Source organism: Podarcis liolepis, assembly GCF_965112155.1.
Source record: "Podarcis liolepis genome assembly, chromosome: 3".
NCBI lineage: Eukaryota > Metazoa > Chordata > Lepidosauria > Squamata > Lacertidae > Podarcis > Podarcis liolepis.
This window is the reverse complement of record NC_139557.1, coordinates 78,340,682-78,351,485: the sequence shown is the minus strand read 5'-3', so window position 1 is coordinate 78,351,485 and position 10,804 is coordinate 78,340,682. Positions and strand designations below refer to the sequence as shown.

The following is a 10,804-nucleotide window of genomic DNA, read 5'->3' as shown; positions in this document are numbered from 1 at the left end:
TTCTCAATGGATTCTGTGAGTTCTGGTTTGCTAGGATTTTAGGAGTTCATGTGTTTTAGAGTGGGTTTGGTGGCGATTATTAGTTTCTTAAGAATTTCAGTTCTGAACTGTTAAGGTAGCTTATTTGTGTAAAGTAGCATGCCTTCTCGTACAGTAATTAAACTGCAATACTATGCTAGAGATGGGGTACTGGTGGCAGTCCAGCTGCTGTTAGACTAAAACTCCCAGCATTCTCCACCAGAGGGCAGGGGCAGCTGGGTACACTTGACCTGGGCCTTGGGGGGCAGGGCTGTGCTGGCCAGGGGGCCATCCAATAATGGGGGGTTTAATGGGCAAAATAATCATGGGCGAAATGATTGCACTGCAAGGTTTTGATAGTAAAATCTGGACTTGTGTTACTGTGTGCTAGCATGTAGCATCAAAGCAGATGAGGCATCGGCACTTCTCATGGACAAAACTCCCACCCCGGGCCTCAGACCATCTGTGCATGGGCCTGTTCCCCATCATTGGCCATGCTAGATGAGGCTGGTGGGAGCTGGAGTCTAATAACACCTGACACATCCCCCTCCCCAGCTTGCCCAGTTCCCCATCCCTGTTCTACACAGTTACCTGGAAGTAAGCCCCATTGGACCCATCTGAGTAGACATGCAGGCTTGTACTTTAACTTGATCACTCTTATGTCTATGACTCCAGTGCAAGGCCAAAAGGTTTTGGGGTGAACTTTGATATTCAGATCATTTAGTTTCTGCAAGCTGATATTCATATGAAATAGAAAAATCATTTAAGTACAATTTAAGCAAAAATTCAGCCAGAATTTGCTTTATTGCTTTGTGTTACAATTTTCCGTCTGAGTCCTTTCCAACTTGAATGCTAGAGGCTGGTAGCAATGCATTAGAAATAGATTTAAAATAAGCTGTAACCCATTAAAGCCAATTAAATATCTACCACACTTCTACTTTTCTGCTCACTCTCCCTCAAGGGCCCCTCAAGGCTGGTTTTCTCTCCCAGTGGGTGCATTCTGCAGCATGCCATTGATGCAATGATACTGTATTAGTGGTGTGTTTATACTGGAACATTCACCCATTCATTGATTCTGTGATGCCTCCCCAATGTTGCCACATTATGGCTATCTGGAGAGCAGATACTGGATTTCAGTAGGAAGGCAGGACAGGCAATGATTGGAAACAAAGCAGTATGTCTGCCCCATAAACTTTGTAGGCACAAACAGTACTGAAAGTAGGAATGCATATGTTGTGCTAGTGTTAGGGGTCAAAAGCTCCTCTTCTGCCCCCTGGAATCATACGCCTGGCCATATTGGTTGGGACTGATGGGAGTTTTAATCAAAAATGTCTGGAGGGGTCCAGGCCAGTGAAGGCTGCTTGACTTTATCACCCACACATTTAATTTAGTTACAAGAAAACAAGAAAAAAAATATTCTGAATCCCAGAAGCCAGAATAGCAAAAGAGGGATCACTGTGCAGTGAAAGCAGCGATCCCCTCTTGCTGTTCTGGATTCTGGGATAGCTGCGCAGCCTGCATTCGCCCCATAAGACACACACACATTTCCCCTTACTTTTTAGGAGGGAAAAAGTGAGTCTTATAGAGCAAAAAATGCGGTAATATTGTGGCTTAAAGCCGGGGTAGCAACCTGGCAGCTCTCGGGTAAGAAGAGCCAGTTCCCAATGCAACTTGGACCTGGCCCCTTATGACACCACCAGAGTTTATAGTTAAAAGGTTGCCCACAATTTCATTGGTAAAGGTGGGGGAGCTATTTTCCAATTGTAAGATCTAGAAATATTTTGCACTTTAATGCTATCTGTTTTGGATTCTGCAGGCAACATGTAAGTAATATGATGACTGAGCCTGAGGCGCATAATAATGGAAGATGTCTCCAATACTGCTAGATGTCACCAGTTTTATGATGGGCCCTGGCTAGTCATGACTGTGTGTGACAAGATAAACTCTGGCCCTCAGATCACTGTCCGGAGAATAAAATATCTGCCTAAACTACAAAACTCGGTGACCAGACATTTCAGCACGGTGTTTCTAATTCTGTTTCTTAAATAGGATCGATTTTAGCATGATTGGTGAACTAGGCTTCTCAGATTTCAGTTGTTTTGTTATCTGAAGTTATGTGCCCAGGGCCTCAGGACTGAGAAATTCTGAAGATGAAAAAGTGTGTATATTCTGTTCTGGTACATTTCTGCACCCATGTTATCTATTTGACCTATGACATTTACTGTTACCTGAAAATTATTTGCCGGGTGTTTTTTGTTGTTGTTTTTTTTGCAGGGGGTGGGGAGGATGGTTGTTATTCTACAATTCCTCACACCCTTCTGTAAGAAAGCCAACATCAAAGTTACTTGAATTCCCCTGTAAACTAATAGAAGGATCAAACACAGTACTTCAAAGGCTGTAGCTCTCTTGGATAAGAGTGAAAGGGGTGGGAAGGAGGAAAGGAAGGAAGGAAGGAATAAAAGGTAGCAAATTAGCCCCCCCCCCCCCCGATGATTCACAATGTGACAACTGAAAATTTCCAAAGCAAAAGGAGAAAGACAATAGTGACACTTCCTCAAGCCCTCATGCTTTTCAGGGTAGTCAGCCATTGAAATAATTAAACAATCACATGTCTGACATTTAACAAATAATAAATAATAATAATTTTTTATTTGTACCCTGCCCTCCCCGGCTGGAGCAGGGCTCAGGGTGGCTAACATCATGAAACTAAGACAGTATACAAAGAACATAAAAACAGGCAATCAGTTAGTTAAAATACATCTTAAAATTAGTTCAGAGCAAATTAAAATCTGGACAGATGGCAGTCCACGGGTAAAATTGAGAGTGGTTAATATTCTCCAGGGCCAACTGTTACCACTGATCTTATAAAGGACCTGTGAGCGGGCTAGGAGGCCACTTTAATGCTTGTTCTTGTACAGAAAGAAAAGAATCAGACTGAACCCTGACCAAAGGCCAGGCGGAACAGCTCCGTCTTGCAGGCCCTGCGGAAAGATGTCAAATCCCGCAGGGCCCTAGTTTCTTGTGAGAGAGCGTTCCACCAGGCCTACTAAAGTAATGAATCCATGTTAAACAGACGTAGATGCTTTAAAACATCAGTAACAATATCTTTTGGAAGCCTTGTTAAATGTTATATGGAAAAGCAATACATCAATAAAAAGTAAAAGAATAAAACAATAAAACTGAAGTATCTTGAGGGAAATGAGCCAATTCACTTAACTGTACTGTAAACTATTTTGCATATTGTCAGAGCCGCTTCCAGGTCCTAGCTCACAGAGGACCACGCTAGCCAGCAGTACTGTACAAAAGTCTTTATTGAGTTACAGTTTCCATTTCAAAGCCGCAGCGCGCAGCTCTACGTCTTAGAAGCTAGACCGGCGAAGCTCCGTCTGAGTCTCCGCCCCCTGTACACCAACTTAATACTCTCGCCTTGCTCCACCTCTTCCTTCTTTCCCTTCTCCTCTGGGTCCCTCTACCCCCCGTGGTCTCTTCCTTCCTGGACTCTTCTGACGCTGACCCCCCCGACTCTTCTCCCTCTTTGTGGCGGGCTTTAGGACCTGGCTCTCTATCCGGGCTGCTTACTGCGCCGCCTTCCTGTGCATTTGAACTTGGCGCGCGCGCGCAGCCTTCAACCTTCCTCTTGACCGTTCCCTCGCTCCCCGATGGAGGTGTGGCCAATCCTGACTCCTGTCCTCCCTCTTGCAGAGAGCCGCCCGATCCCGATACCTGGGACTCCTCCCCCCTGCTGCGCTCTGGTGGGGACGCTGGTCCCGATTTCCAACTGCTGCTCTCTGAACCCCCTCTGGTCCCTTCTTCCTGGGGTGTTCCCCTAGGCGCCCCCCTTGCTCTGACCACTGGCGCCCCTTTCTGAGAATCTTCCGACTCACTGGAAAGACTCGGAGATCTCGGTCCGCTGTCGTCGCTCATATTACCTTCGGATTCCTCCCCCTCGCTCTCTGTTTCCTCCCTTTCCTGTGCCTCTGCTCCTGAACCCCTGACACATATGAATAAAGAAAAGCAAACAAGTCACTGTTGGAAGGAAGGACTCTCTATCAGAAAACATGAAGTATCCTAAGTTATGGTAACACACCAGAGTCCAAATGTCTTCAAAAACTATAGAAGTTCAAGAGCAATTAGTATTATGGATGCTATAATGATTATCATTTTTCGATTAGCCATGTCACAGTTACCTCTTTGCCATTCTTCATGTCGGAAGGCAACCTGTCTGCTAGCTTTGAATATAAATTGGACAAAAGTCAAAAACATTTTGAATTTTGAGTATATGCCAGTTTAGCCAGGGTATGAAAGAGAACGACGTTTATTTTTTATGTCTATGTTTTGCAGCAAAAGGGTTGCATAAGTGAGGGGATCTGATTGCCACCACCCTCCCTGCCAACTTCCCCATGCTCTGAAGCTGCAAGCACTTCTTCAATATAAAATCTGATATGTGCTGAGATAAAAGTGCTTGAAGCCCTGAAACACAGACATGGCCCTTTCAATGCTAAAACCTTACCCCTTGCTTTATACATGAATAGAGTTGACAGCTCTTGAAAGCAAACATTCTGGAACTTCATGGGCCCCCAGCATGGAGATTGGTGAGAAAAAGGCCTGGGATCTGGTAGGTGTCAATAAACTGGGTCTAGGGACGGGGTCTGGTGGTAAAAGGATGGAGTGCCATGCCCCTGGGGGCAAAGGCCACAGCGAAGGGTGGTTCCTGCAGGTAAAGAAGTACAGTGGTACCTCGGGTTAAGTACTTAATTCGTTCCGGAGGTCCGTTCTTAACCTGAAGCGTATGTAACCTGACGTACCACTGTACAGTCCATGGGAATGATCTCTTCATCTAAGGTGGGCCAGTATTGCATGTGCTTAGAAGCCCCTGCCATCTAACAGTACCATCCAAGCCACCAAAAATCATCTCAAGAAAACTCGGGCTACAATTACATTACCCTCCCTGCTCTCTTGCCTGGAAAGGAAGCTGTCAGAATCACAAAGCCAGCTAAGCCACCAGTTTATTTAACATCTATCTGAAGCCAGCTGGAATCACGGATCAAACAGTCAGAATGGTGGCAGCGGGAATTATTGTAACATGAAGGAACAGCCACTAGAGGGAGGTTGTATTCTGAAGACACAGGAATGGGTGTTCTGAAGAGTGAGAGTGAGTGTGACAATGGTTGCAGATGTAGCCTTGTATGTCTTTATCTCTGGGTGATGAATAATGTTTCCTTTATTGTTACAAACCCGATCGCTGTCATTTCTGAGGAGATAATCTGGCTGACTGGTGCATGCATCTGGCCTCGGGACTAAAGAGTTATTACTTTATTATTACAGTGGTGCCCCGCAAGACGAACGCCTCGCAAGACAAAAAACTCGCTAGACGAAAGGTTTTTTCATTCGCGATTTGCCTCGCAAGACGAATTCCCCTATGGGCTTGCTTCGCAAGACGAAATGTCTTGCGACTTTGTTAAACCGTTTAAACCGTGCTTCGCAAGAAGAAAAATTCGCTAGACAGCAAAAATTGCGGAACGAATTAATTTCGTCTTGCGGGGCACCACTGTAGTATTATTATTATTATTATTATTATTATTATTATTATTATTATTATTATTTATTAATACTACACTGTTATTACTTTGATAAGGGACAATCAGTGCCAGGAAATGCTGTTAATATAGACAACAGCAGCAACTCATCCTTTCCCAGTCCCCTCAGTCCAGACTGCACAAATAAGCTTGCACAAGCGTTCCCGTTTTCTCCTACATTGCTATTTCCCCAAAAAGTTTGTAAAGAGAGCCCTCCTCAGGCCTCTGCTTTCCCTTCAAATCTGTCTTTTTTTAATTATTGTGAATAAAGAACTGCTGCAGTACCTAAAGAACGACATCATCTTAAGGTGGGGGTTGGGGATGCTGTTTTTCACTGGTTCTGCTCCTACCCCCAGGACCATTTCCAGGAAATTAGTTATGAGGTACCACCATGGGAGTTGACCTGTGGAGCCCCACAGGGTTCCATTTTGTCCGCTGTGCTATTTAACATCTATCTGAACCTCTAGGAGCTGCCACCTGGTTTCTAGACCCTTGATCATGTTTCAGATTGTCAATGGCTTTCTGAAATTGTGGTGCCCAGAAATGAACACAGTACTCCAGGTGTGGTCTGACCAAGGTACAATAGAATGGTCCTACTACAGTGGTACTTCTACTTATGTTCACCTCCAGTTACGTATCCTTCCGGATACATATGCAGCAAGCCCAGAGTATTTTTCCGGGTTTCATTGTGCGTGCGTGCGCAGAAGTGCTCTACCACGCCGTGTGCATGCACAGAAGTGGTCCCTCCAGTTGCGGAAACCTCGGGATCCAACCGGAGCTCCAGAACGGATCCTGTCTGCAACCAGAGGTACCACTGTAGTTCCTTTGCCTGGGACACTATAATTCTGTTGGTGCTGCCTAAAATAGCATTAGCTTTCTTTGCTGCTGCAGCATCACACAGTTGACTCAAGTTAAACTTGTGGTCTACTAAGACCCCTAGATCCTTTTCACATGTGCTACAGGCAAGCCAGGCGTCCCCCATCTTATATTTGTGCAGCTGGAAGGGGACTCTGTAATCAGGTGGGGTCCTGCCATGTCTCTCCACTAAATTCTGAGGGACACTAAAGCAAGGCTTCCCCCATCCCCACCAAATCTACACGATAAAGGAGCTTAAGGGTTGCCTCAAGGACACATCCTGAAAATCCTTCTCAGTTCTCTCCCCCGCCCCCCTCTCTATATATATGCAGTTGCTGCATCCTCAACTGAGGCTCTCAGGCCACACTCCCAACCTGCTTTTACCTCCAGGGTCCTCCCCAAGAAATATCAAGCCTAATGATACAGGTTTGAAAAGAAGGAAGCCAACCAGCTTCCCCACCCCCAGCCAGCCCTACAATTGCGCTATCCAGCTGGTGCCTGCGCCTTGAAATATTTTACAGACATCAACCTAAAGGGAAGGTTATTTCATCTCTCCCCCACCCCATATTTTCAGTTAAGAAGAAAGCTAGAGAGCTTTGCACCTATAATTATTAGAGGGCCCTCAATAAAACCACAATATCCAGTGAATATCCTCTTCCTTTGATCAAGGTGCTGTGGAGTGGTGTCATTGTAATAGGCATAACAGGGATTATGATATGATGGAAACATCCTTCATAGAAACATAGAATTGTAGAGTTGGAAGGGACTACCAGGGTCATCTAGTCCAACCTCCTGCAATGCAGGAAACCTACGCCCAACATGGGGTCGAAACCCACAACCCTGAGATTAAGAGTTTCATACAGTGGTGCCCCGCAAGACGAATGCCTCGCAAGACGAAAAACCCGCAAGACGAAAGGGTTTTCCGTTTTTCGATGCGCTTCGCAAGACGAATTTCCCTATGGGCTTGCTTCGCAAGACGAAAACGTCTTGTGAGTCTTGCGATTTTTTCCGCTCCCCCCCTTTTTCTAAGCCGCTAAGCCGCTAATAGCCTTTTAGCTGCTAAGCCTTTAATAGCCGCTAAACTGCTAATAGCGCTAATCCGCTAAGCCGCTAATAGGGTTGCTTCGCAAGACGAAAAAACCGCTAGACGAAGAGACTCGCGGAATGGATTATTTTCGTCTTGCGAGGCACCACTGTACTTTACCAAGTGAGCTATCCCAGCTTCCTTTCAGAGAATGTTATTACACGGTGTTATGTAAAACCCTTGTTGCTGACCCCCACATATTAAAAACCTCTTGCTGTCCTAGTTGCTTCCTTAGGGCAAAAGGATTGCTGGTCTCCCATACTACACAGCTGTACTTCCTATTTTTAGTTAGCCTCTCTTACTTTTGTCCTAATAAAGTGGTACCTCAGGTTACATACGCTTCAGGTTACATTCGCTTCAGTCACAGCCTCCTCTAACCCAGAAATAGTGCTTCAAGTTAAGAACTTTGCTTCAGGATGAGAACAAAAATCGTGCTCCGGTGACACGGTGGCAGCAGGAGGCCCCATTTGCTAAAGTGGTGCTTCAGGTTAAGAACAGTTTCAGGTTAAGAATGGAACTCCGGAACGAATTATGTACTTAACCTGAGGTATCACTGTATCTGTCAATATTAATGTCTTTTTTTAAAAAAAATACCATACGGCATCCTTCTTTCTTGCTTGGATGCATCTCGTTTCATTCTTGTCTAATTCATCTTCTAGATACTCCCTCCTCTGGCCTGTAGAAAACCTCATTCCTAACATACAGTACTTAACACCATCAATTTACTGAATTCCTGGGCAGCCCTCTATGTCTTCGACCATTAGAGGGCTCTCTGGTTCCACAAATTCAATTTCCCTCTACAATATGGCATTTTGAGGCACAGTGTTTTACATTTTTACTGCAATTTCAGCTACTTCTGCAATAATTTCCAGAGAGTCAGTGCTCTGTGCTGAAGAGCCAGAAGGTTGCATGAAGTTGGTGGCAGGGTCATAAGACATGATCCCAACCCCTTGCTCTGTGGGAAGATTATGTCCTGTTTTGATTGACTAAATAGGGCTGTTCTTCTCCAAACACAACAGCTACCACATGTGCATATGAGGAGGCCATAACATTTTAAATCCATTTATCTCAGTGGTTCCAATCATGTGGAAAGGCTCCATGCTCGTGGTTGCAAAAAATATATCAGGAATGTACCGTGAAAGGAAAATGTGCGTGTGTGCGCGCGAATTGCCGTATAATAAAAGAATATAATAAAAACATCTAAAAATAGCTTTAAAAACAATACCAAAATAACTGGAGATATATTTAAAAACAATAGAAAATTAGCATTTATGGCAGAGACCTTTTCATTCAGCTGGAAGAGCTTCAGTTGTTTTCAGAAAGTACAATTAGCGGGCACCTGCTGTGTCTCGGTATGTATGTATCTCAGATATGTGAGCACTTTATGCTTAAGAATTCATGTGCTTCTACCATCTTTTTCCACAGAAAAACACTTGCTGTTCAGCAGTCTAAGAAAAAAATGAAACCTTTGCAGGTATTGCTGGCCCTGAGCTATAGCAAGAGAATCCTTTCTTCCTTAAGTATGTCCATTAAGTATGAGCTCTGTTCTTCCTCATCTTTGGCTTTACATAGCTTTTTGTAACTGTGCAAACCTTTGTGTGAAAATGGCATATAAAGTGGTAGCTACTATCAATGTTGTCTGTACACACATGGGCATGTTTTCAAACAGTGCAGCAGTGTTGTCTATTCCCCACCCCCTTTTTGATCCACAGACCTGATGTCTTGGACTGGCTGGATGCAGAAGAGTGGTGAGAAGCACCCACTGGGGAACCCCCAGGGGAAGAAAGCTCAGAGCACCCACTGGGGAACCCCCAAGAGAACCCCCAGGGGAAGAAAGCTCAGAGCCAGGGGACTGGTTATGGGACAGCAATGGGTGGCCAGAGGGAGAAGAGGAAGGATACTGGGAGAAAGAGCTGTCAGAAACTGAAGAGGTAACAGGGCTTTGGGAGTGGGGAGAGGCTGTGGCAGAGAAAATCCAGAATCACACAATACTAATGGCACTCCCGCCAACTAAAATGACGCTCCTGCCAAAACAAGATGGCGCTCCTGCCAAAACTAATAGGGGGCCAAACTTCTCCCTGCAGAAGGGAACCCAAAATGGCAGCCAGACTTAGAGGGGAGGGGAGATTTACACCCTCTGAAAATTCCCAACCACCCTCTACGCAAAACGGGCACACAGAAATCGCTGTTTTAACCGAGAGGGAACTCTCGTAAGGCAAAGCAACGTAATAAGCTAGGCGAAAGAGCCCCGACAGCGACAATCGCGAATTGTCCAAGGCCGCGTTAAGCTAAAGGGGCCCCCGAAGCTGCAGCCACAGCCGAATTAAAGGAGACAGAAGCCGCTGCAAAAAGGAGGGCAGCGGCAGGCTCCGCAACTGGGAGCGCTCAGGGGCTGAAGCCCCACGGGGCAAGCCCTGCTAGGAAAAGGGAAGGGGAAGGGGCCAACTTAAAAGGGGGGGCAATAAAGAATGAAATAAATAATAAAAGTTAAAGAAAGAAAGATAACGGAAAGATATCACCAAGACGATCCATCGAGGGTAAGTCTCTCTCTCTCGGTTGCACAGAGGACACGCTGTTTGGCTGTTCCGAATGCATGAGCCGAAAGAGGAAGCTCTGGGTCACGTGTATGGGTATATATAGGTCCCTTGATCCATTTGGACTGTGCCCCTTTGGCCAGATTGAACCCAGCATTGAGGGACCTACCAAATCGGATGTTGTGGCTGTCCAATCTTACCCACCCACAACACAGGAGTTCGGTCTCCAGGTCTCACCGCAACACGTGCCCTCTTTTAGGCAGGACACGATTTATTTTTTGACCTATGCCCACTCCAGCTCCTGACACCTTTTTTTTAAAAAAAAGTTTTTGGGCAGTTTTTTAAAACAGACTGGCCGGAAAATGGTGTCTTGATATACTGATAAACAGCAGATATTTATGTTGGTATACAGAGACCGCTAAGTTACTGTACTGCTTCCTGTTTTTGCCCATTTCATTCACAGTCAAGCTGAAGATGGTGAAGGGGAGTGGCACATCTCTATGACGTCTGCTTCCTTAGGAGAAGGCACTCACTGTGCGCACATGTATGCAGCAAGTACCATACATTAGGTGCATTCCCAACAACAACATTGATTATAACCATTTCAACAAAATATGCTTTAGACTGACAAATAGTGGAGGACAGAGACAACAAGGGGATGCAGTTGTATGTACAGCAGCGCCTAAAAGGTGCCTGCATCCAACACTGAAAGCACATGGTCATGCAGTGTGTACATT

General features: G+C 45.3%; 1 long non-coding RNA gene across 1 annotated transcript; it reads left to right on the top strand.

Moving 5' to 3' along the window:
* Positions 1–1,537: 1,537 nt before the first annotated feature.
* Positions 1,538–9,837, top strand: LOC310702388. The gene is made up of 3 exons (XR_014523486.1): positions 1,538–2,176; positions 4,551–4,633; positions 9,246–9,837. It is a non-coding gene; the product is annotated as an uncharacterized lncRNA (long non-coding RNA).
* The last annotated feature ends 967 nt before the right edge of the window (positions 9,838–10,804 follow it).